Source organism: Protopterus annectens, chromosome 7.part0 (assembly GCF_019279795.1).
Source record: "Protopterus annectens isolate FY-2018-M chromosome 7.part0, PAN1.0, whole genome shotgun sequence".
Lineage (NCBI taxonomy): Eukaryota > Metazoa > Chordata > Ceratodontiformes > Protopteridae > Protopterus > Protopterus annectens.
This window is the reverse complement of record NC_056739.1, coordinates 965101518-965129038: the sequence shown is the minus strand read 5'-3', so window position 1 is coordinate 965129038 and position 27521 is coordinate 965101518. Positions and strand designations below refer to the sequence as shown.

Below are 27521 nucleotides of genomic sequence, written 5' to 3'. Positions count from 1 at the left end.
AGGAGGGATGATGGGTATATTGGGAAAAAGATGCTAAGGATGGAGCTGCTAGGTAAGAGGAAAAGAGGAAGGCCTAAGATAAGGTTTATGGATGTGGTGAGAGAGGACATGCAGACGGTTGGTGTGACAGAGCAAGATGCAGAGGATAGGAAGAAATGGAAAGAGATGATCCACTGTGGCGACCCCTAATGGGAAAAACCGAAAGATGATGATGAGTGTGCCTTCCTGTGTATGTATTCCCTTTTCTAGTTTCTTCTTATTTATAGTAACACTGTTAATGTGATTAATTTTATTAAAATGTTAACTTAAGCCATTGAAAGATCTATCCTTGCATATAAATATGTTTGTGGAAATAGAATGATTTATCTTTTAATAATGTAAACAGTGACAGGAACAATAAAATTCATAACAGTAACTTTTAACTGGCTGTTTTGTATGAAATTGTGTCAAATAATGACAAAGATTAAAATGTTTGTGTCTCATTTGTATGCTTGTGTTTTGAGAAACAGAGAACACTTTTGAAAAATAGGGGAGGCAAAACCAAGAAACTGTAATTTTATGTAGTAGTAGAGAATGATTTATACTTTCAAAGGTGCACTTAAGAGCACTTAAGATCAATGAATGTAGTAGCTGTTTGTACTCTGCAATGGAAAATAAAAAAAAATCTATCTGTAAGAGTATAAAAGGCAGTATGAATATTATGAGCTGTCCTTAACCTAGTGGTATGTGGATTTGAGTATTGTCAAAACATGTTTGAATTTGAACTATGCCATACCTGTAAGGGACCAATATAAAAATGGGAGAAAGGGTCTTTTCTGTATAAAGTGCTGTCATTTTGAGAAAGTTGGGATGGTGGGCTTTTTAGGTGGGAGTCTGGTTAAGTGTCTGCTTTCATTAGTAGGTTACTAGATGTTTGTCTGAGATTACTCTGAAACGGAAGTAAGGGTGATTTTGAGAATTTAATGAGGAAGAAGGTGAGTCATCATTTAATGCATGGGTCTAGTTAAAGAGGTGTTGGTGGGGCTTTTTGTTTTGAAGGGTGGGGGCTGGGGTTTACAGAGTAAGTTGTTTCTTTGATAAGCTTCCAGAATCATTCAGGGTTCCATGAAATAGATTTTTCTTTATGTTTTTTAACATGAAGAAGTTGGTCAGCTCTTTGGCTTAGAGAGATGAAAACCTGACTATGCTGCCACATGATTTGGATTCGATCAGTAGCCTGGGTATTGGAACAACTGGCCTGTGAATGGTATCAGTAAGCAGATTATGCTGGCTTGCCTATCTCACAGGGGAGGGCAATGACAGAGTCTTACCAGAGGAGTTCTAATTGAGGGTGTCCAGCTGCTACAGGGATTTGGGATTCTGGGAGTTTCATCTTCCAAAGAGGAGTGCACATGGACTGTAACAAGAAATCACTGCTGTGCAGAAGCACACACGGGAATGTAGTCCTGCACTGTGGATATCTTACTACTTTTTTTGCCAACAAGGGCTGTTAAGAGCATGTAGAAAATCTAGTTACATGATTGTGGATGAAGGCAGAGATCCTTATCTCTCACCTCCTTCTCCTGGTGACCTAGGATGCCAGGGGTCAAGTGGAATGCCAATAGAAGGGCAGGGGCTTAATGGCTGCTGGGGCATGAAAGCTACAAACAATAATAAAAATGTCAGAAATGAAGAAGCAGGTAACTTAGCTGTGTCATTTTGTCTTAAAGCAAATGTGTAAACCTAATTTATATTGCCATTTTTACTGCATTGATGTAAAAAAAATGTATTGCAAATTTCCCAGTCAGTCAACTAAATGTGCAGTCAGCTAAATACCTGGCATGTGGATTGTTTTATGTCTACATCTACATTTTGTTAAAAATTAATAAATCATAAGGCTATAGAGTTCTACATAAACAGCAATAAAATTTCTGAGGGTTATTTTAAAGTTGAATTAGTTCCTAGAGAAAGTGATGTGACATGAAGCTGCTTATCTGTAATACTGGCATGATCCTTTTTATACCTTACTTAATTATAATTAATATAAACTATTATGTTAATAGTTCTAGTACTTTAATTTAAGCTAACTTCACTGCCTGCTTCAGTGGAAGAAAACCTTAAAAATGACAATATCTGTGAGTGATGGGGGACAAGAACCCATACCCATCCACAGAGGGAGGTACTCTTCATATAATATAACCAAACTCTGAGATTACACAGTCTCAGGGAAAATAAAGCCATTCTGGAGTGAGAAAAAAAATTCCATTGATTAAGATCGACTTGTAGAAGTATACAGTTACCTGTGTTAACCTCTAAGAAGAATACAAGTGTACTACACGTCCAGATTATATTTCTATGAAAATATTTTTATATTAATTTAATATATCTATGCAATACATAACAGCTGACTGGGGTAGGAGAGGAAAGAAGAGACATCTGTCTACTTACCTGTGTTGATGAAGGGCGAAGGGTCAAGGATTGTGCTGGGTTGATACAGATTTCATGTGTCGTAGCAAAGACCATGGCCTGACAAAAGATGTGCCCGTAGTCTAAAAGGCAGACAAGACATCTGAGATAGTATCAATGTAGAGGCACTGTGGATCCCTTGGTAATTCCATTGTATACCCACATATCAAGAGACATCTACAGTACACTAGGACAAGGTTTGGCCATAACAGTGAGCTATAAATCCATGTGGGAAACAACTGTGATGCTGCAGAGTCTGCTCCTCTCTGCATTCTAGACCCAGAACCCAGAAATAAATCTCTGCCAGACTTCCAAAGCCAGTAACTAGAAACAAACCATTTTGCTAGCTGGTGGTTCAGGATGATACAAAACTATAGAGACTGCAGCACAGGAAACAACAGCCAATATCCTGTTGCTGCAGCCTCCCAACATGTCTGCTGAAAAAACATTGAGACACAGTAAAATTTAAAAGTTTACATTTTCTCAACTACTTGAGAGCATAGAGAGTTAACACTATGTATCATCCAGCCTTTTGACCAATTAAGAGGATTGTGTCATGTTAGGCTTTCTGATTTTTCAGGAAAGGCTTAAACTTCACTGTGAAGTTCATTGCAAAGCAGGACCTGGGGATGAACACACTAGACAGTCATGCTTGTCAAACCAGTTTCCCTTTTATTTTTAGCATTTGTCCAAATAACCAATGAAACAGTAGTAACCCAGGCACAAAATAGGCTGAACAAATAACCAAAAATAAATGCCCAGGCAGGCAGCACCACAAAAGATTAATAAATTGTTTTCTTTTCCACAAATTTTATTGATTTAGTGCTTTCATCTCTCTGCTGGAGACTTCTTCAGAATAAAACCACATCAAACTACCATGGATCAAATAGTCACAAAAAGTAAAAATGATTGGGTGAACAATTAAACAGTTAACCAAGCAAATAAAACATTAAAGGATCACTCCATTAAAACACTGGATGAAATTAGGGAAAACAAAATGTAACATTTAAAAGCCCATAAATAGTATATAGCATTTAAAAACAGAGGTATGCACACAGATTAAATAGTAAAAGCACATAACACAATGGTGTAAAAATGCATAGAAAAATATATTGGAAGTGTATCAAAACACCTGAACTAGGGATCTTTAATACTTCAGTGCTCTCAGTTTAAGGACAGAGACTCGTGATATATGGCCATTAAAGCCAGGGGTTGCACAAGCATTTAACTGCAACTGCCAAATAAGCTTCCAGTATTCTAATTTGGTCTCCCATTCACCTCCTGTTTCATGAGGGATGACCTGTTCTAAAACCCAAAGCTTAAAATTAGCATCTTTACATATAGTGATGTGTCTGTATAGGGATCTGCTTCAGTAGATCAAACGTTCAGTATGTCGAAATTCACTTTAATGAGATGAAAATATCGGACGTACTTAAGCATGCAATTCTACTATGTCGAAAACTGAAAACCAACTGCGCATGTCAGAAACCGCTCAAATCATGTTAATTGAGAGTGTGGTGTACTGCTGCAAACAATGGCTCCATTTAACCATTTTATCTAACAAGAACAAACAGATTTATTTCGAAACTGTACGGGAAGGAATATTTTCTCAGACCCTATTTTCATTACAGTAGCAGTGCCCTTTCCACCAAAAGAGAAATATTGTGAAGGGTCAAATGGTCCATGCAGCTCCAATGACCTCCCTTTGAACTGATTTCATGGATGAGTTAGATTATTTTGAGACAGTATTTTGAGCTAGAGGCTACCTCAAAACCCTTATTACCTGTCATAAAGAAGCAATAATATAAGGTTGGGGTGAGAAATTTTTGCCATTAAAAAGTAGCTCAAAGATCTCTTCTCTAGCGACAACCCCTTCTAGTCACTGTCATGTAGGGATAACCTCTAACAATTTGAATGGGAATGACCATTTTCTTGTTTTAAACTATAATTAGGATATGTGGTATATACAGGGTATTACATCCAAATACTATTTTACTAGTTTACTATTTAATCTACTTGCATATCTGTGTATTTCAAATGTTATATACAATATATGGGCTTTTAAAAGGTACATTTTGTTTTTCCTAATTTCATCTAGTGCTTCAATGGAATAATCCTTTAATGTTTTATTTGCTTGGTTAATTGTTTAATTGTTCACCCGATTATATTTGCTTTTTGTGACTATTTAATCCATGGTAGTTTGATGTGGCTTTATTCTGAAGTCGTCTCCAGTAGAGAGATGAAAGGTATTAACTACAGGACAATATGACTTACTGTAGTTTAATATAGCCAGTTACACATTGTTTAGTTTTTTTTCAATCTCCTAACGATTCTTGTCAAACATTTAAGCTGGTTGAGGCAGCCAAGGGTTTTGTACAGTAAGAAGCATATGAGATATACTATGGAGAATGTGTGTGTGTGTGTGTGTGTGTGTGTGTGTGTGTGTGTGTGTGTGTGTGTGAAAGAAATTTCTTATTTTTTCAAAGTGTAACAGAAGCCAAAAAAAAGGCAAGGAACTGATCTAACAGACAACCAAAGAGAGTGAAATATTTCTACATCATTGTCACAGGTGGAGCAATTTGCTCTCATATGTAATATATAGGAACTACTTAAAGAAACCTTACAGCTTACAAATTTCCATTTTAAATTAGAAAATTTCAAAGCACAATAATCTCACCTGAAATGAATGCTGTTGTGAACATTGCTCCTTTGGGGTCTTGTAAAAGACACTATGCTCTTGAGTGGTCCTATATTTCCCTATTTAGCTAAATCTGTTCTTGTCACCCTGACCTAATTAGGGCTGTATTTCAAACTGCAGGACCAACAAGCTGTGGTTTCTACAATGCCCCACTACTGACATCACCGTCACCATTTTAGATTTAATAAGATCATCTAGATCAGATTTCTGAAAAACAGGATACAGATTAGAATTACGCTCCTAATGACTGACAGCAAATTGTCAAAGCTTGTTAAAGTACCCAGCAAAATCCCAATTACTTTAGGTGCACAAATTTTAAACTGTACCTTACTACACTGAGTCCCCAACTTTCTGTAGTAGCAGTAGCTCAATGTCTCGCACCAAAAACCAGCAGAGTGAAGAGGTAGAAGGTTTTCTGTGATCAAAGGATTTTAGACAGTGTTATTAGTGGATACCTGAAAGAAAATTATAGTTCTGACAAGATTAAACAAACACTGATACCTAGGAAACAGTAACCAGGTTTCTTTATACAGAGGTTTAAATTTCAGTGCCATTCATTCCTGTGCTCAACACATTGTTTTAAATGTAAAACATATTTATGAAGGATAGTCCAGCAAAGTGACATCTAAAGCATAGTATGTCCCTCATGCCCCTGTTTGTACAGCTAGGTGTGACAGTAAGATAAATGATGTACTGCAGTTTAAAAGATTTTTTTCTGTATTGAGCAATAACAGGAAACATCTGAGATTCAAAGTTTTCACTTTTAGTTATCACAGATGATGATATTGAGGTTTACCAGAATATGTGGTGATATATATCTGTTTGCATTTATTTTATTTTCATTGTCCTTTGTTTACCGGGAAATTTGGAGTAGTCTTTTCAAAACCTCTTTTCAGTGGAGGTATTCGGAGAAGAGCACCTCAGATTTATTTTTGACAAAACTTAATCAAGATTACACATAAAGAATGACAAATGTACAAACAGTATACAGGTTTTTAAGCAGTGTGTATACATTTGCAGAGTACATGGATATTTAAGCAGTGTGTGTGTGTGTATAAATAAATATATATATATATATATATATATATATATATATATATATATATATATATATATATATATATATTTACAAAGCATACCACTATATATATATTTATATATATATATATATATATATATATATATATTATATATATATATATATATATATATATATATATATCTCTTATTTACAAGGTCAGTTGCAGTGTATGTTGTTTTCCATTTGCCAGAGTAGCACGGAGAGACAAAAATAGCATACAAAGTAGAAAGCATGCATTTTTAAAGACATTATTTTGGTGGTTCATATTTAGATCTCTAGTCTTTACAGAAAAAGAGATGACAAGATATCAGGGGTGACCATTTGAAATGTTGGGACCCACCAGAACAAGTCCTGAAACTTGGAGAATGAATGGACGAAAAAGTGGACTTTTATATAGCAACTCCAAGATAGTCATTTCCCTGAATAATCCATTTGTTGAATGTATGACAGTCTCAGAACTGGTATATACAAGTTTGGGGGGGTGTGAGGAGCTTGGCCTCAACACATCAGAGGGTGCAGGGAGATTGCCCCTGTTACAAAAGAAGTTTAAAGGAGAAGAGTGTTGTTCGAGATTTGCTCTTCTCCTAGAGTTTTGGTCTTTCTTTTTTTTTTGGCATGTTGGAACTCAGCATTTTGAGTGCCACCATTTTAATAGGGAGCTGATAGGAGGTTTTGTTTGATATGTCAGAGAGAGTCAGTGAAAGAGAGAGAGAGAGAGAGAGAGAGAGAGAGAGAATACAGCTGAGGAAAGTAAATGGGTAATGGAGTAAGACAACTCTATATATAAAGGTATAGAGTACTTTGTTGTTGGCAAGATTATGACTGTAGAATCTTGGACAATATATTAGAGGTAGCACATGAGTGATATGTATTAGGACAGATAGTAACAGGAGTGTAGACAGAAGATAGGGTAAGAAGGGGTGGATGTGAAAGAGTCATCAGTAGGAGTGAAGGTATAAAGAGAATGAGTAGGAAGAGTATGTGTGGCATAAAGATTAGAGAGGTGTGGGCAGGGGGGGTGGGTGGGAGCAGAGTGGTCTGTAAGTAGAACTATGTAAGAGCCATTAAGAGAGCGTGAGGGGTGGAGAGCATCTGGGACTGAGAGTAGGTTGGATAAGTTGCTGCCTGTGTACACAGAGTTAGATAATTGATAAGATCAGGCTGTAGTAAAAAACAGAATGAAATTAGAGTTAGTCTGTGGCAATTCAATAACAGATCCATTTATCCATCAGTTAAGATTTTAATTGGTTTTTGAAAGCGTTTAACTCTGGGATTGTAAGCTGTGCAATATAGAATAACCTTCTTATGACAGTGGACACATGGTTGAAAGTTAGTTCACTGTCCACATAAGTTCCCAAATACTGGCAAACTGTGTCAACTCTTAGGGGTGTGTTGTCAAAGTGGTAGTTTCAGTGTTATTGGGATGCGGTTCTAGGTTTTGGCAAAATTAGTTCAATACAGGGAGTGTCCTGCACTGTTGTATACTTTGGTGATAGTGAGAAGCAATTTATCTCTAGACTAGGGATATACAGTTTTTGTGATAATGGACAAGTCTGTGTACTGTTGAGAATTGGGTGTGTGTTAGTAGTGAGGGAGTTCTAACTAGTTTAGTTCATTGATAACCAGATACTGGTGTCCGCGAAAGTGCATGTTGGTGGAAAAGTTTGTTGTTTTATTGTAACTTTGTTTAAAAGTGTGACTGGAAATTTAATAAAAAATGGGTATGGCGTATAGGAGAGACAGCAGGTAAGAAGTGGCTATGCATCTTCTGGCTGTGTCAGTGAGGTATGGCATAGATCAGTATGGGTATCTGAGTTTTGCTTTTTTACATCTTGTAATATTTGCAGACCTATTTTTAGCTGCTTATTTATGATGATGTCATCTAGTTTTGCCTGGTTTACCCATTTGATCGTAATGTTGTTAGTGGAGGTTAAAATGAAAGAGGCCTTTTCTGTAGACAGTTGTTTGGGATTAAAGAGTATTACTCACTACTACAGCTAAAGTAACCCTCTCCCAAGCCTATCCCCAACCTACCCTATTATATGGCTCTCAAATCCTAACCAATCTTAACTCATCCCTCTTAGCAAAGCTGGTTTTAACCTACAATAAGGTGGCCAGATTTGCAGCACACCAAACCTACAATTCCCATCATTGTCTCTCTCTAAACACCTAAACTGGCTAGAACTTCCTCATCAGCTCATTCTCAATCAACTTCAGATTATTCATTCCATCCTATACTGGCCATCATTCTGCCCTAACCTCTCTTCCCTTATCTCTCTATATACCCCAAGTAGGCCTCTTCTCAGCTCAGACCTGGACCTACTGCAAATATACAGTCCAAAAACAAAAACTAGCCACAACCTCTACAACTTCAATCCTTTAAGCTCTTGGAACAAGCTACCATTAGCAATTAGGTCTATTAGTCAACCCAACCAGTTCAAAACAACTACCAAAGAGTACCTAAAAGAACTCTGGTCCTGACGGTGCACTCACAACCCATGACTGACCTGCCAATTCAATTACCTCACTACCTATCTTTATCTTGACTCTAGTTACTCTTATTGTTACTGAATTTGTTTTAGCACCTATTGTATAACTGCTTCAATTATCATACTCTTGTTTTACTATTGTATCCAATTTAATGCTTTGCTTTGTATATCTTGATATGTGTTAAGAGCTATTAACTTATATCTTCTTACAATGTACTATAATTAAATTGTATCTCTGTGGAGCTTTTCTCCCTGGGCCTCTGCTGAAAAAAAGGCTACTAGCCGAGTCGGACTAACCCGGTCAACAAATGTAAAATAAATCAAATAAAATAAATTGAACTTTTTTTTTGGGGTGGGGTGGGGGGGGTAGTAGGAGTTACCTTACTTAACCATGACTCAACAGAGGAAAATGATTCTTGTGTGAGATTTTGTAGTTTTGCCATAGTTTTAGCAGAGCAGACCAATGTAGACTCATCTGCATATTGGACTATAGTAGCATGTTTAGCAGCTGTATGGAGGTCATTAATGTAGAAGTTAAAAAGTATGGGGCCTAGAATTAATATTTGTAGAATTTCTCTGTTTATGGTGCAGAAAGAGAAGTCAATTTGCAATTTTATGGCTTGTGCTCTGTTTCACAGATGTCTATGAAACCAATGTAAGGTGGATTTAGCTGGGCATATACAAGAGACGTTTTGAGAAGTTTTAGATGGGACACTATCAAAAGCTTTGGATAGGTCTAAGAAAAGTGTTGAAACTAGTCTACCTTCTTTTCTTTGAGTATTTATAGTTGTAGTGAAGCTCATTAAAGAAGTAGTAATGATATGATGAGGTCTAAAACTGTGTTGAGCAGAGGACAGAGTGTCTTTCTAGCAGCTTATTTGTTTGTGAATGCATTTCTCTAGTACATTTGTTAAGTATGGTAGTATAGCTATTTATGAAGAGATATGAGAGTGACACAGCAGATAACATTTTTGTCTCACAGTAAGAGGTCCCCTAGTTCAATTATAGGTTGGGGTGATTGCTTTACAGAGTCTGCATGTCCTCCCTGTGTTTGTGTGGATTTCCTCCAAGTGCTCTGGCCTCCTCCCACATTCCAAAGGCGTGCAGTAGGTGGATTGGAGCCTCTAAACTGGCCATAGGTGTGAGAGTGTGTGCGAGTGTGTGGTGTGGAATAACTACCACAACCAGGCTAGCCACCTGGTGGTGTAAACCTTGGCTCTAGATGATTGTTACTGATGAAGTAACACCCCGACCGCCTGTGCAAAAATGGGGAAAAAGGAGTTGTGGATGAAGGGATGAATGATTTTTTTCCAAATTGTTGGAACAATGTGTGTTCAGTCAGGGACCTATTTATCAGGACTGATATGGAATCAGAAATTGCTTCTGCTGCTGTTTTTAGATATTCACTTGGTAGATTGTCTGGGGTATTGGTAGTGGGTATTAATTTTAGTTTACACAGTTTTTTTATCATAATATTTGGAACAGGTTGAAGAGAGAAATGTTCAAGGATATTATTAGACTGAGGGGGGCTGAGTGTTTTAGTAACTGGCTTTATTAATAAAGTGAGTATTAAACTGATTTGGCAATGTTAGCATGATTGTTTGGTGTTTTGGGGTAGGTTGTTTGATTTGTTCTGGATTTAGTAGTTTATTAACTATGCTTAGAAGATTTAAGAGTAATTAGAGTGCTGGTTTTGGAGTGTGCAGTAATAGGTCTTCTTATCTTTGATGATGAGATATTTAGCTTTGTTTCTTAGTTGTCTGTAAGCTTGTATGTTCTTAAGTTTTATTTTTTGCCCAAGTTTTCCATGCTTTGTCTCTCTCTGTTTCATAATTTGTTTTGATTCTAAGGATAGCCAAGCAGCTGGGTTTGCTTGCACTCTATGATTTAAGGGGCATGAGAGAGCCTAGGATGTTTAGAAAGACTGTGTTAAACTGTGTTACAGTATTATCTGAAGGGAGGATCCTGAATGATTCTAGTTGCATTGATTACGTGGGTTTATGAACATTTCTTTATCCAAGGTGGATATTTTTCTAACCAAGGCATAGTGGCGAGTTTATGCGGCATGGGTGCCTGACTGCATAGATAGGCAGATGGTCAGTTAGACTGTCTGGCAGAGTGCTATGGCAAGAGATTTTTATCAGGAAAGGATATTGGTATATATTTCAGGGTAGACTGTTTGGCAGTAGGCTTGTTGTACCTAGATGGAGAAGTGATGAGTTGAGTGAATTGTATAAAGCTGGATATTTAGTTGGACTGTTCAAGTTTAGTAGTCAAAATTAGTGTCACCTAATATGGTGGTTTTGTATGGGATTTTAGCAGGGATTCAGCACAAGATATCTCCATCTATGGTAATATTTTTACCCAGGGGTAGCTAGATTCATTTGATGGTTGTTTTTTTTTTCCTGTGGTTATTTATTCAGAGTAGTGTTATAAGAATTTCAGAATTAGAAAAAAGTGGAATAGCTTGAAGGAAGAGAGAAATCTTAATACTATGCTTGTACAGTATTGCCACTCCACAAGCTTTTTTTCTGACCCCATCTAGTCTTACAATATTGTACCCCAGAGGTAACATTTCCTCATATTTTTGTATCATGTTGCAGCCATGTTCCAGTGATTAGAAGGACATCTGGGCAATGAGTACTGATTCAGGCATGCAGTTCAGGGAGTTTAACATAAATGTTTTGCACAATGATATGATATAAATGGAGACCAAGGGCTGGCTGAGGATTAGTTTGGGTGGGAATGGTACTAACCTGAGGAGTATTACCTAGAGTGCGACTATAATGTGTTGGGTCAAGATATGGGTGAGTGTTATCACTTTACTTTATTGACATGCACATATAATGTTGTGGGTAAACTTTTTTTTTGGTTAGGCCTAGAATTATAATAAAGTATAATCATTACTGTTTTAGGCAAGTGTACTTGAATAGATGGCTATATATGGGAGGACGTAGATATGGGAGATGTCAGCATGGGAGGAGTTATGGCAGGACAGTTTTGTATAATGGTGGTACTTTTGGGTGTGTGTATATTAGATGTATAGCATGTTTTGGGCTAGAATTGAGAGCGATTGGAGTAATGACAGTTGTAGTGCAATCATTTTATGTAGTCTGGTTAAGCAGTTGATAGAAACAATTTCTACCTATTAGCATATGGATGGTAGCGAGTGAATGAAGGAAAGAAAGTCTAGAAAAGTGTTAATGTGTTGGGGAAAATAAATTATAAATTTGCGAGGGTGCTAGTGTTTACTTCTGTCTGATAGGTAGTGCAATGACAATCTGTTATGGGTTTGCAGGTATGAGAGAAGGCTGAAGCAGATGGGTATGGCTAGTTAGGGTTAACAGTTTCTTATAAGCAAAGAATGGGGTATAGTATCGGTAAGAGTCAAGATAGAAGCAATAAATATGAGTAGTTAGATAATTTAATGTTTGAAGGAGTGGAGAGAGAAAGTGTGTGTGCTTATAAAGTGTGAGTTTACTTTAAGTGGGCGTGGTGGGTGGGAGGAGAGGGAATAGTATAAAAGCAATGCTGTGCAGGGTAGCTGGGGAATTGGGAGTGGGTAACAGACTGAAACGCATTGGCATGAGTTAATCTGTACATGCACACACACACACTTAGGTCCCCAAAAGAGATTCAGAATGGTATTAAGTCAGTCAAACTTAGAGTTACAAATAAAAATGGAACAACATTGCAGTGTTTACTTATGAAGCAGCACTGTGAAAGCATGTTAAAGTAAGTGGCATATCAGCTGCATGATGGACCATCCAAAGACAAGAACACATTACATGGTAAATATAGGAAGCAGCAGAAAGTGGGGCTCCAACAGCCTAAGGCAATTAATTATCCTAAATAACACTAGCTTACATTTTTTGAAATATGTAAGCAATGTTATATGCTGAGTGATTTTTTTATTTTTATTTTTTAGTTATTTTATTTATGTTTGCGGAAAGCAGCTGTTCTTTGCTGATGCAAGGGTTGGGACAACAAAAATTTCCAGCCCTTAGGAAGTCAGTTGAGAACTTTGCAGATGGAAACAGTTGTGGACCTAGTTATTTTATTTCTGTTTGAGGAAAGCAGCTGTTATTTGCTGATCATGAGGTGCTAAACACATTTCCAATCCTTAGAAAGTGAATTGAGAACTTTGCAGATAGAAACAGTTATGGACTAAGCCATGTGACAAGTGACCACATTGCTGCTTGTTATGGACTAAGCCATGGGACAAGTGACCACACTGCTGGTTGTTATAGACAGGAAAAGGATATCCTAGTAGAAGAATATCATGCCAGTCTGCTAAAATGGCAGCCATTTAAGACTTTTTGGTTAGATACTATCTGAACTGGTCATTTTTCTAAGGAGAGGTGACAGAATTTACACACAATAATCATTTGAACAGATTAGAACCAGTTCTATGATCAGTACAAACTTCATTTTTTTGCAGATTGCTATGATATTCTTCTGTTAGGATATTCCTCAAGAATACCAACTGATGCTGAACATATTCATGGGTCAAGGCAGAGTGCCTTGCATGTGTGTGGGTATGTTAGAGATTTTTCAGATATACCTATTATGGCTCAAGAGTTTCCTGCTCCAGACTGACCACAAGTCATTACTTCCACTAATAAATTCCTATGGTTTAGACAAAATACCACCCGGCGGTAAAAGGCTACTCATGAGATGTACCTGGAAAGTTGATGGTGGTTGCTATGTTATCTAGAAATCATATACATGACCAACTACTGGAAGAAACTGAAAATTTTGCTGCCTATGTACAGAGCATAATGATGATAAGACCAGTAACTACTAAAAGACTTGCGAAGATTAAACCAGCTGACAGGAATTACCATGCCATGAGTTGCAGAAGGTTATCAAATATGTCTGAGAAGGATAGTCCAATCTCTATTCACAGACAAGATACCTCATGCATAAGTATCTCTCCATCAGATGGCTTGTTTTTCTATGAAGATGCAGTAGAAGTAGCAACCTCATCACAACATGTGGAAGTATTAAGAATTAAATACAGAAAGGATATAACAGTCTCACTGTCTTCTTCTTCTTTCAGCTGCTCCCATTAGGGGTCGCCACAGCAGATCAACTGTTTCCATTTCTTCCTGTCCTCTGTATCTTGCTCTGTCACACCAACCACCTGCATGTCCTCCTTCTGCCAACAGTAGCCCAATTTCTGCCAGCACCCTGTTGGCCAACAGTACTGGTGGTGGTCGTATGACAGTCTCACTGTAATAGTTAAAATAGCATGTAAAAAGTGTTTAGAGCACTTGTACTAAAGGATCATTCCAGAATGTTAAATATGTGTATCAGATGTGCATACTGAGTCTTTTCTTATGTGCTGATAAGAGATGGAGTTGCTGTGAACCAGTATATTATGTGAATATGTATAATCACATGGCCACTTTGAAGATGAATGTATAACATCACCATTCTAAGAAGTCCTGTATCCCATAATGCACTGAGTCTAGTGCTAGTTGGACTGCATACTTGTGATGGGTGAGCTGTTAACATCGTTCTTGCTGCTAGTTTGTACTACATTAAGGTTACTGTTTTATTATGAATATTGTTGGATTCTTTTCCACAACATTTTTAGACTGCTTGTGACGACTCATCATGATTGCAACCATCATCCACAGTTCACGTTGTAGTTTTACGCTTTCCAGTATGGTCCTGTCTGACCTTGTTTTTTTGTGGTTATTGCATTTGAAGTGCATAACCTCACAGCTGACTGTACATATCCTTGCTGTCCAGCCTCAGACTCCTTATGTATCCCCTTAGGTTTTCTCATGACATCTTCTACCACTTCCCATACCTTTGTACTTTCCACAAATAGATATTGTCTGTTTTCTACCCACTCTGCAATGTCTGCTGGGAATGTATTATAGTTCTGGCCCCAGTGCTGACCCCTGTAGCAGAGCATGGGTCATCTCCCTGTCCCTAGGTATTACTCCCATTACTACCATCTTCTGATATCTACTTCCAGCTAATCCATTATCACGTCTGTTCTTCTAACTCTTGTGTCAGTTCTTTAAAGTCCTTTAGAGGTAACCTGTTTTATCTATAGGCCTTGTTCATTCTCCCTCTTTCTCTATAGTACTTTTGGTCCACCTGCCATCTCTGTGTATTTAGTACCTAATCACCTTCTCCATTGTGTCTTTATCATCCTCTAACAGTATAGCCCTTAACTACCTTTTTACCTTTTGCTTATGTGCCTAAATTGTTTAGTCCGTTCTGCTACTGTCTTTCAATACAACTTGGTAACTGGTTTGCATTGTGACAGTTGACTTTTGCCGCAACATTCATAAACTGCTTGTGCGGATTGTAACCATCACTCACAATTCATCTTCTAGTTCTACACTTCCTGCCTGACGTCTGTTTCTGTACTTTTGGCTGGACATGTCTTCTTTTCTTATCCCACCTTAACTTTGCTTTCCCACCCTAACGTGGTTTTCCTTGTCTCCTGGTACCATTTTCTTTCCTCTATGCCACACGTGGGCTGCTTACATACTTATTTATCCTTGCTGCCACCATGACTTCCACATTTCAACCAGCTTAGTTTGTCTCCTCCCTGTTATTCTCTTACTTCCAATGTGGTCACTCATGCCTGATTACATGCTTTAATGGTGCAGCCTCATTTCTCATCAACTGTATTAATTTCTTTCCACTCCACTATGTATGTTTAACCCAGTCTCCTAAAGTCCACGCCTTTATAGTACTAAACACCTATATGCATCTATGTTCTGCTGCCCTTCATCATTATTACTGTGAACCACATACATGCACTGGCAATTTTGGCCAGAGGTTACTTAAGTTCAAACTGTTGCACTCCATCCACATTACAAGAACTACACACAGGATCTCCATTCTCTTAGAATCCTGGATCTTTAGTTGAAAGCATTGTTCTCAAATGACTTCAGTATGCCTAATTTTGTCATTGCCATGGATAGGCTTATTTCACCCGTAAGTGTAACCATTTCCTGTTTAATTTTTTTCCTAAGCATATTGTCAGTATTTTCTTTTGCATCTGGTGGATGGTATACTGCCTATCCAAAACTGATCCTACTTACCCAGTGCAGCTTCAGGTCTCACAACCCTGTTAATTCTTGTTTGCTATTTTTACCTCCAGTTACAATGAGCATTCTATTACTCCTTTAACTATCACCTCTCCCATCACTTGATTTTTTTTTTGCTGTTCTAGTTGAATAACCTGTACATCAGGATTACTAAATCACTTTTCCTGCGAGGTGTTGCCTTGTCTCAAGCACTACCTATATATTGGTCATCCTTCACCTACCATTGCTTGCTTTTCACTCTTTTTCCAAAGATTTCTGAAATGAAATGCCATTTTCAGCCACCATCTGCTGTGCTTTACCCGTGCCTGGACTTCTCTTGCTGCTATCCTCTCCATCTGCCCCTTATTTCTTACTTTGATTTTACATTCATTAGCTTCTCTCTTCTTTCCCTTCTTCCCTTTCAGGTAAAAGGGATCTTAGTTTTCATATACTCCTCTAGTTTTCTCAGCTTTCATTAGCTTTCTTGCCTGCGTTACGTAATAGAAGACCATCACCTGTGGATAAATTCCCATTCTCCCATGTCTCCTGTCAGTAACTGATTAATGCACATCCAAATTATTCATACCACATCGCAACTGTTTGCCTCATTCATTTGCGCTGTCCTTTACTTTTCCTTTTGGCTGTTGGTATTGGTATGGTCAGCACTTTTTGTAGAACCCTACAAATATTCCACCTACTTTATAGCTCTGACATAGTTCTACTGCCTTCTTGGCACTTTTCCCAGTACCATTTGCAAGATCATTTGCTCTCATTAGTGCTGTCATACATGCCCTCTTTTTTAACCTTCTAAGCTGACATTATTTTAAGCGGACTGTTCCTCTCAGAGTGAGTCCTGGTGCTGTCATCACCCTTATAATATTCTTCATTTTGCTGTTTTTAACCCTCCAGTCATTACCCTGGTAACAGAATCTCCAACTTTCCATTACTGGGTGACCCTTACTCTCCTTCTGGTGGTATTGCTTTGTTATTTTATTCTGTCCCTCTCTCCATCTGATGAGGGTCCATTGCCATGGACTCCATCACCCCTGCTCCTTTGTCTTCTATTCATGATATTTTGCCCTTAGTGTTCTGCACCTCTTATCTTTCCCAGTTCTGAATTCATATTATTTCTTTTCCCACTACTGTTTTCTGCCCTTCATGTAGTCCTTTTTGTTTCCCCCTGCAGTCTTTGTTCATGTTTATCTGTGTGCATCCTTCCTGTTTGTGTTTTGCTACACCTCATGTACTCTCCTCCCTATGTATTCTTCCTCCAGCATTCTCATCTGTGTTTGCAGTGCCCTAGTCTGTCTGCATACCCAGCATCTTCTATCAAAAGTTGTTTTGCCACGCTGCTGCTACATATCTTGGGCAATTCCCCATCTTTCTTTCCCTGTTTCTACCTGGTTTCATTAACTTTTCCTCAAGTGCCTGTTTGTCTAGTCTAGTCTTATTCTGTAGGATTAGCAGTCCAAATTATGTTATGCTTATTTTCATAATTGTAACACCCATTAACACAAAGTAGATTTTAGAAAACAGAATTATTTTAAGAAGGACCCATTATATGCTTACTACTTAAAAGCTTCACATTGCACTTGCCAGTCAGCAGGACTTGTAAATTACAGCTTACGTATACACATTCTCAGAATGCTTGTACTTGAGCTGTTTAAATGTGACAAGAAATGTAGGAGACAAGAACCCCTGCACTTCCATGTGGGGGTCCACTTCTGACATACAGTCACTTGCTTGGTTCATCAAGCTTTAGATACAACGGCTCAAGCATTGAAGTCTGAGGTGGCAGAGGCTTGTGTTAATGCTAATCATTTCATATTGTAGTGAGATTGTACGACGTGCCTACAAATGAGTCGTGGGTGATCCAACATCAGTGTACCTGAGAGGAAGAAGAAGACTGATGTTATATTGTCTGGGAGTAATCTCTCTCTCTCTCTCTCTCTCTTCCTTTCTTTGAAGTGCACAAACCTTGGAGCAGATACCGTGGAGGGCAAAGTCATCCTCAGAGGGGTTGAAACCTACAAACATGCTTTTAGTTGTGCTACAATAAGTCATATAAAAGTGAAAAACTCAACTGAGTGTCATCTGAGTGTGTACTGAATCTGTCATTACCAATTTTTGTGACTGAAGTCTCAAAGCACACTTGTGGCACTACATAGTTCATTATTGGTATACTTCCCAGAATGTAAAGGAGTGTACAGGGCCTGTCGATCATGCACAGCTATATTATAATATTGCTTATTCCCATATAACATTTAGAGCATTTGCAATAATTACAGACTGCTCACTTTCTTTTAATACCTCTTTGCCTTTAGTGTAAGCATTTATGTTCTTAAATATTGTATCGGGTCTACTTTGAATGATCAAAATTACAAAACTTCGAATCTCATATTGCCGGCACCATATGATCGAAGTTTTGTAACTTCAAACATTCAAAGAAAACAAAAAACAAAAACAAATTAAAACACATTTATGCTGTGCCCTCCCCTGCTGTTAATATATATCAACTCCGAGATTGCACTACAACAAGGAAAAGGGAATATTCCTTTCCGCACTGTAAGGAGATCTCTGTTTAAGTGTTCGGAGTTTTAAAACTTCGATCATATGGTTTCGGCCATATGAAATTCGAAGTTCTGAAACTTCGATCACTTAACTGGAACTCATTGTATCAGCTACTTCAGTTTATTCACTTTGCCATCTTATTTTCAATGAAAATGCTTTTAATTGCTTACAGTGTTAACAGAAAGGTATTTTCACTTCTAAATTCTAAGAAAACTTTCTCAATTGCTTGTATCATTTTCAGTCAGTTAAATGTAATTATATTTGGATAAGCAAAATCAAATCAAACTTATTAAAATGCTGAGTTTCTGAACTGTTCAATAATAATAACTACAAAGAGTGAATTATAAAACTGACAGCTGTGAATGAATAAAATATTGAAAATCAGAACAGACTATTTAATAAACAGAAAATATTATGCCATCTCTGTTTTAATGCCAACATGTATAATAAATATTTCAACTGATCAATGTTAAGTTGCAGTTCAAAATTAGTTTAAATTATCATTTAAGAACAGAGAGAGGGAGGAAAAAACAGGATTGTGGCCAAGAGGGGAAAAAAGAGTTGTCCTGTAATGTTACCATGAGTCAATAGAGTAAAGATAAAGTTGCCTCCTTTACAAATGGTTTGATGAAAAAGTCACCATAATAAATGCATCATGGTCTGTGTTTGACCGAGCACATCACCAGATGTACACCTCCTCATCCATAACTTGGAAGTTTACCCCTGGTTTGGCACTTATGTCTCTGTTAGACAGAGGCAGCCTGTAAATACTTGACCACCCATGCCCAAGCATACATATACCCCTCAAAATAACCCCAGAGTATCAAAATTTGTCAGATACATTTGGAAAACATGGCAAGGCTTAAAAAGGTGCTCTGGGGTTGTTTGCTGATTTAGGTTCATACTGATTACAGGCTGGTTGATATTTGCAGGCTACACAATCTTGTGTCATTCCCTCTTAAGTTTTTAGTCCACAGTTACAGATAATTTCCTTTGCTTACCACATTATTTTGTTAGATGAATATTTCACAATCCACATCACTTTGCATATGATTTTGACACACATGCTTAACATTGCTATTATTCTATCATGTATTTCATACACTTTACCTTCTCTAAGCTGCTCCTATCTCTGCAGTACTTTGATTCAATGATTCATCTTTTGGCACCCAGCATTGCCTGCACTTCCACAAATGATTATATAATGCATTTAGCAGTAGTGGAGTGAAGTGACATTTGAAAGTGAAATGTTGCTGAGGAGTGCCCTGCTGAGTAGCAACTTTTCTTGCAGAGAGACTGCACAGTAAGGGGCCCAGTTTGTGTTTATATCACTGTTCTCTGCAGGTGTATTGACTGCTCAGCTGCTGCTGAACAGGGGGGTAATTGCTACTGCTAACCAGGGTGGTGGCAAGCTATGTCCCTATGCAGTTAGGTGCTCTTCTCCTTGTTTCTTGGAGCTGCATTCCTTATTGATGTGCAGCTAATAGCAGCTGCTCCAGCCTGATTATTTTGTGTGTTAGCCACCTGTAAGGCTAAGTGAAGCTATTCCTGCCTGATTATTTTGTGTGTTAGCCACCTGTAAGGCTAAGTGAAGCTATTCCTGCCTGATTATTTTTAGCCCACCTGTAAGGCTAAGTGAAGCTATTCCTGCCTGATTGAGCCACCTGTAATTCCTGCCTGATTATTTTGTGTGTTAGCCACCTGTAAGGCTAAGTGAAGCTATTCCTGCCTGATTATTTTGTGTGCTGATCTACTATGAAGCTAATCACCACACTCTCCTTGTTCTGCTGGTGAAAGTCAGAAGCTAAGTCCACCACTTTTATACTGCAGAAACCTGGCCACAGGCTGTGCTGCTGCTAAGGTATCAGTGGTGACCACTTCCCTTATCTAGTTTTATATGTCATTGCACAACAGAGGTAGATTTGTGTTTCCTCACCAGTTGTCTCTGCAGATAAGTCTCTACTTAGCTTCTGCCAGTTGTTGCTTGTCATTATAGGACGGTTCCCTTCCTCAGTCAGCCCCCCACCCACACACTTTCTGTGCTCTCTCTCTCTCTGCCACTGCTTTCCTTACCTCCCCTGTAGCTGACTGCTGACTATTGTTTCCCTGTCCTTTTCAGCTTTGGGCCCTTCTGCAGACTTGTCATGCTCTTCTTCTCCTACTCTGCTTTAAAGATGTCAGTTGTCATCTGAAAGAAGTATGACCGCATAGTTTCTGTGAGAAAATGGAGCAGCGGTAATTTAAAAGACTAGAAAGTTGAGGTTGTGAGTAGATGTACCAGCAGCACACACATATGCAGCATAGTTCTTGTCATGATGACACATACTGATCACTTTGAATACCCAAAATAAGTGAATTTACTGTAAGGATTTCATTAATCAGCTACATAAAACACTCACTGCTCTTGTATGTGCTAACCAGCTTTTTGTAGGTTTTTTTAAAGTAGGGAAATAAGTCACAAACTTTCAAGCTGAACATCTAGTTAATAAGATTTTGATATCTTTTTAGGGGGAGTTAAATCTCTTTATTCCTCCATATAACATACCTGCTCACTGCCCTCACCATTTCTAATGTAAGGAATGCTGGCATCAATGAACCTTGCATTAAGGACATATCTGTCTGTCAAAAATCTTGAGGTGCACACACACACACACACACACACACACACACACACACACACACACACACACACACACACACACACACACACACACACACACACACACACTGATTTCACAAAACTGGGGAGCACTGATGCTGCTCTACTATGCAGAATGCAGTTTCATCTCATGTCTCTGTCCATGCTGCAAACATTTCTTTCTAGTTCTACCCTCTTCGTTAGCAGCCATTTTCTTCCATAATATGTAAACCATGTTCAGCTGATTGCATTCAGAATACAACCTGGTGGGACTGCAGTTATTCTATGCCCTCTGTCCAATAACACAGTTGACAGCACAACTTAATCTCATGGAGATGAGATGATGATAGTTACCTGACTTCTTTCTACAAGAAAATGTTACTGTCATATCTCCCTCACCTACACTGTCAGTCCTTGTCAAATGCTTCCTCTCCTTTGATACAGAAGAAACAATAGGACATTATAGCAGTAGTAGAATCATAGGAAGTAGTGACTATCGGTTAATGCTTTGTGAAATGCTAGAAGATGGTGATCTGAGCACAGTAGCAGGTATACCTCAACTTTCTAGATTTTTGGGTCATATTTTTGGTCTGTTCCTTATAACATTTGCATTTTTCATGGCAAATCATGAAGGACTGAAGTCACTAACTAATGACACACATTTGTATATGACAGGTATATCTCACAGAGGACACAGCTGCTCTGGAACAGACTCCCTGTCCACATAAAACAAAGTTCATTCCTGTCCACATTCAAGCACAACATGGATCTATGGATGGGACAAAGAACATTTACCCCAGGACTGCTAATGAATGTCGGCACCTCCTAAATACTTTATCTCATGCATGGTTCCCCTTAAATTATCTATGGTATGATCAGTTATTCTCATTAGAAGTAATATATAATCATCAACAGTGGGATGAGTAAGGCCAGTCTCTAACCAAACGGAATAGGTTAATTCAAACACAGAAAGGGAAACTGGCCTGCAAGGGCAGCTAGTTCAGTACTTGCCTATGAACCTATTTACGTTTCAGGCTTCGCATCTTTCAGAAAATGAATTCTAACACAAAACCTATTAGTCTTACAACTTTCTACATCTATAAGGTCAATATTTAAAATCTGCCCCTGATATTGAATCTTTGCCCCGTATGATTTTTTGGCTTTGTTGAAGTTTCTTCCACTAAGAGGTTGAGAGGTATGCTAGCAAGGGTGCATTCTGCTTACTAGGAGAATGTGTACTTGCTCCTTCCACTTGATCTATTTTCATGAAGAATACCCCGTACTCCTACCAATGTGGTTACACATCTGCATTTTGCATCAGTTAAGTTCTTTCTTTTTTTAATAAAAAACTCAGACTGCAAGTCTGTTAACTCCTTCCTGGCTGAAATACCACAGCTCTGGCTAAACAGCATGCAGACAGTGTTTTTGCATAATCGGACCTTCTATCCATAAATGCTTTTAATACCAGTTGAAGTCGTGCAGGAAAGCATGCTCACAACATTAGGAGTGTATATTTTAGACACTGAACAAAAGGAAGCAATGAATTATATCTAAAGTTACTTTTTTATAATGAAGTTCCGTTAGGTGCATAAATCTTGGCAATGTGAATTATAATGTCATACTGCATTATTCACGATTATATGGATTTGGAGTTTTCATGTCTGTGGCAGATCTAAAGCATATAATTATAAATGTCATGCCACTAAGATGAAGTAAAATATGACTTTTGAGAAGCTAGTTGTGTGTATTCATCATCTTGTTCTGTGCTGTATATTTGTACTTGATTAAATGCATAACTGCAGTTCCTACTTTTAAATCAAATACAGATAATAACAGTATTTAAACATCTCAACAAAATACACAAGTTCTTAGCAAGAACTGTATTTTCCTGTCAGCTCCATCTCTCGATGCTTATTTGTCACCTTCTAATTTAAGAATAAACTTGCATGACAGTTTTTATCCCCTAGACTTTTGTTAGCTATTTGCTAGTGAAAGCTGGATCTTGTCCATGTTGCATGTTGTTTGTTCTATATTTTATTCTGGGGTCTCCCCTGGAAAATATCATCCTGGGTGTTTTCAGCCAAACTACTTAGCCGTTTTATACATTATTACATTTAACATTGCTGCCCCTCTCCCCAGATTATGTAAAAAAAAATTGAAATCTAATCGCATAATGCCATGTATTTAGAAATAAATCCCAAAGTAGCACTAAAGCTTCATATGTTATGTCTAGTTTACAGCTATTATTTACATTGTGTAATTAAATGGCTATACCTAACAACTGTGCCTCAAAAATGTTTCTCAACAGTTTTTAAAACTAGTTAGATACATTTCCTAGTTTTATTCCAAAAATGCATGCTCAGATATCATTCTCCACATGTACGATGCATTATTCAGTTTCATTATTACCTTGTCAATGCATATATGTATGAAATTTTGCAGTACTTACCTTTTACATGTTTTCAGACAGAAGAATGCTGTGATATTTGTAAAGATATTTTCTTATTAGTTTTTATACTTTAGTTGAAGGATTCTGCAGTGATCATTGTGGTTTGTTGCTATATCAACAGTCATAGCAACCCTTTTCTTGTGAGTGTAAAGAAAGAGACCTGATACACCAGAAGTAAATACCAGTGGCTTTGGTATGAAAACAAGAAAATCCAGTTGCTCAAAAAATGCCATTGCCTTAAGCTGTTCTTTGATATGACATGCAAGCCAAACAAATTAATATTTTCACATACTCCGTTTCTGATTTATTACATGCAAATGCTTAGATGATGCATTTAATAGAGAAATTGACTTGAACAATGGATCTTTGAGAACCAGATCAGCTTTTTATTCTGGCAAATAAGACTCAAGGTGAAAGGTAAATAAACAGCTGGCTATGACCTTCCAGTTATTTCAATATTCACATCTCAGCATCCAGTCATACAGCTTTCAAATGTTATTCAGTTGGGTATAATATAGATATTAATGATGGGCAGCTGAATATTTCGTTGTGGCATTCTTATTTATCCTCAATTTTTGTTCTATTTTTAACACAAAGAAGGGCTGTTTGTTTGGATATATTGCTTGCTTAACATTATAGAGTAATTCATTAATTTAAAGATTATGTAGGTTATTTACTGTTTTGGGTCTAATTTGCACATTTGTCAGAGTTATTGCATACATCTACATTGTCTAGCCTCCATTAAAGAGGGGAAACTTTTCACTTATCTAACTATGTTGAGTATTACTGTCTTGAAGTCAGGTATAGTTTTTATTCAGGTCCCCTATATTCTATCACATAGTCAACTGTTTTTGCCTTTGTCTTTGCTTTGATTTCATATGTTTTGGTGTCAAGAGGACCAAAACATGTTACTGATCTGGTGTAAAACTTGTGCAGATAATGTGAGATGTACAGCCTGGAGGAAATGGGCTTTTATTTTTTCCAGTTTAATATACTCCATTAATTTTTCCAGTACAGACATAAAAACAATAAAAACAAAACACTGATAAAACGATAACACAATTGTAATGATTATAATTACATCCTTCCCTAATCCCTTCATCCCAGACTTCTTTCCAGTTGCAAAGAACACCATGCACCTTCTCTCAAGCCTCTTAACAATGATGATGACTTCTGTGATGATGGCCTTTATGCATATTTAGTAACCTTTGAGAGAACTGACAACCAAGAGGGCTGGGGTCATTCCAGATGTTCTTAAATTTTGGCAGAGCACCTCACTGAGGAGTCCCTCTGTGGTTATATGGACATACCTATTACAGTCTATATAGATTTTCATAAAGTAAGGAAAAGCTTATTGGTAAGAACGGAAACAATTTCTGAGACTCAAGCCCTTAAGCTTCACAAATGAACTTTTTCTATGACTAAAACAGTAAGAGCACAACTATTTGAGTTAAAACGCATTGTACAATTTTGGTTTGATCCAGAAGGGCTTAGCAACAAAGAAATAATACTTGAAATATTTGATAAATTTCTTTTAAACCTGTATATCACAACAGTGAAGAGGTAGGTGTTCCAAGCAGATCTGAAGGATGCCAAAAGCTCTGCAACTTCAGTTTTAGGATGTTATGTTAGGAGAATGCATTTAATGAGTCAAATGCCAAGAAAGTTGATGGTGTCTTCAATTCAAAACTGCAGCAGACAAGGGCATGCTCCCAAGGATTGTGGGGAAAATAGTTAGAGACACCCATACGGGGAGGGGGATGATGAAGAGGCTGTGGAATGAGATTGAGTTACAGTCTGGTTGGTCGTGACTGCATTCTTTTATTGTGCTACTGCAAAACTGATGAAGTGTGAGATAAAAAAGTGGTGGCAAGTACTTACTATAGGGGCTGTTAGACTCTGGTAACATGATTTTCTTGGTGAAAACTCACTACATCTGTAAAAAGGGAGGTCCCCTCATTGAAATCCTTTGAAGTCATTTGTAGCCACGTCGAGTAAAGGCACTGCCCTGTTAACCAGGTGGAAGTACGAACCCAATTTACAAATGCCTTGCACAAATAGCCATGATGCCTTGTCTTACCCATGATGTAATAAAAGGGAAAGATTTCCCATTTTTAAGGACCTGTTAAAACAGTGGGAAGGAGATAATGCTAATGGATCCATCATGGCTGCCATTGCAGGAATAGAGCAGTTCATCAATTTACAGAATGCAGATGTCCCTCCCACTAACCTAGAGATTTGTATTAGCATGGGTTGTATGATACCTGGAGTCACAGTGTAAGGTCTTGGGGGGATTAAAGTGTGAATAAAATTGTCTAGAGTGCCAGAGGACTCCTGCCTCTGTATTGGTGAGACTGCCCTCCCCCAGTAAAGGTTACATGAGGTGAATATCCAGGAAGGAGGTGAGGTGTCAAAATCCCAAAATTATGATGGAATCACAGGAAAATATCAAGGAAAATGAGGAACTCCAAAGAGTTTTGTCTACTTCTGTTAAGTAAAACCCAATACCAAAAGGCTCTGGCTGACTCTGTTTGCAGATAACTACAAGCTGGGAGCAGTCTTTGAATCCCCAAATGACTTAGCCATCGTGCAGGAAGATTTGTCCCAAATACATAACTGGTGCCAAAATTGTGGGCTAAAGCTAAATGCCAAAAAGTGCATTATCATATCCTTTTGGATGCCCTGTACCCCGGGGAACTACCACATTCACAATATACCCCTAGAGGTTGACCCAGCTCGGGATTTGGGAACTTATGTGGACAGTGACCTAGCTTTTGACCAACATGTGTCCACTGTTGTAAGAAAGTCCTTTTATATTACTATATTGCACAGCTTATAACGAAAGAGATTATATCTAGATCTATGGATGTCATTGTCCCCTTTACTGAGCCCTCATTAGGCCAGTCTTTGTGTATAATGTCCTCTTTGGCATGTATCTGTCCAGATACATGCAAAAACTGGAATGTCTGCACAGATAACTTAATAAAAGGATACAAGGCCTAAACAATATGTCCTATGTGGATCAGCTCTGAGACCTGTCACTATATGCGGTATCCTATAGACTGCTAAGAGGTGACCTGCGTCTGCCACATAAGGCATTCTCTGACCCATTACTGATGGATTTACTGCAAATCAGCAAGTCAAATAGCATCAAAATACTCACTTTAGGGATCTAAACCTTTTCTGCACTATCAACAGAACGGTTTGGGGAACAGATATATATCTCACTAGGTTAGAACAGACTCCTCATCCATGTAAAGCAAAGCTCATCCTTGTCCATATTCAAGTGCAGATCTATGGATGGGAAACAGGAAATTTACACCAGGAATGCCCCCTGTATTACTAATGGACAGAGGCAGCTCCTAAATGGTTTATTCCATGCATAGGGTCCCCTGAATTATCTATGGTATTATCCCAGTTATTCTCATTAGGGATAATATATAATTATTGATCATGAGATTGGTAATGCCAGTCTAACACCAAACAGAATTGGTAAATTCAAGCATCAAAAGAGAAATTGACATGGCTTAAAATGGCCCAAAAGGTCAGCTAGGCCAGTACTTACCTATGAGTGATAGAGGGGTCAGGTCAAATGACAGCTACTTTAGAGCACTGGGGTGAGATACCCTTCTTCAGGACTGACTGACACTGAGATTCTTATACCTGCCATAGTAGGGAAGGATGCAGAACCGTTTACCTCTTGAGACACAGAAAATGAAGGTATTCCAAGTCTGACTGGACTCCAAGTAAGTCTTTAAATTTCAAAAGGGCACAGAGGGAGTATGAGACACTGGCCCATGCCAGGAAAAGCATATCCCGAGTATTTTCCTGTTGGGTTGGCAGAATAGAACTGTGGTATTAATGTCTTTCCACATCAAAATACCTATCTATATGTTGAAGGACTAAAGAGCCATTGCTAATAAAATACTGCTGTGTCATATTTCTAGAAGGATAATTACTGTCTCTTACTTGTCAGAACACTTGAAACTGCAACAACAGCATTTTCAAGCAATGACTTTAAACACCTACAAAATGTTGCTAAATGCCAATTATCTTGTGTAATTTAGCTTCCAGGTTTTGTAAGTTATC

General features: G+C 37.9%; 1 protein-coding gene across 4 annotated transcripts in view; it reads right to left on the bottom strand.

Annotated features, from left to right (window-relative positions):
- LOC122806805 overlaps positions 1–23530 on the bottom strand; it is a 381197-nt gene extending 357667 nt beyond the window's left edge. The window contains exon 1 of one of the 4 annotated variants that reach the window (XM_044077529.1): positions 23433–23530. The gene's annotated coding sequence lies outside the window, so the exon portion shown is untranslated. The other 3 variants (XM_044077528.1, XM_044077530.1, XM_044077531.1) reach the window with 3 other exon arrangements.
- Between the last annotated feature and the right edge of the window lie 3991 nt (positions 23531–27521).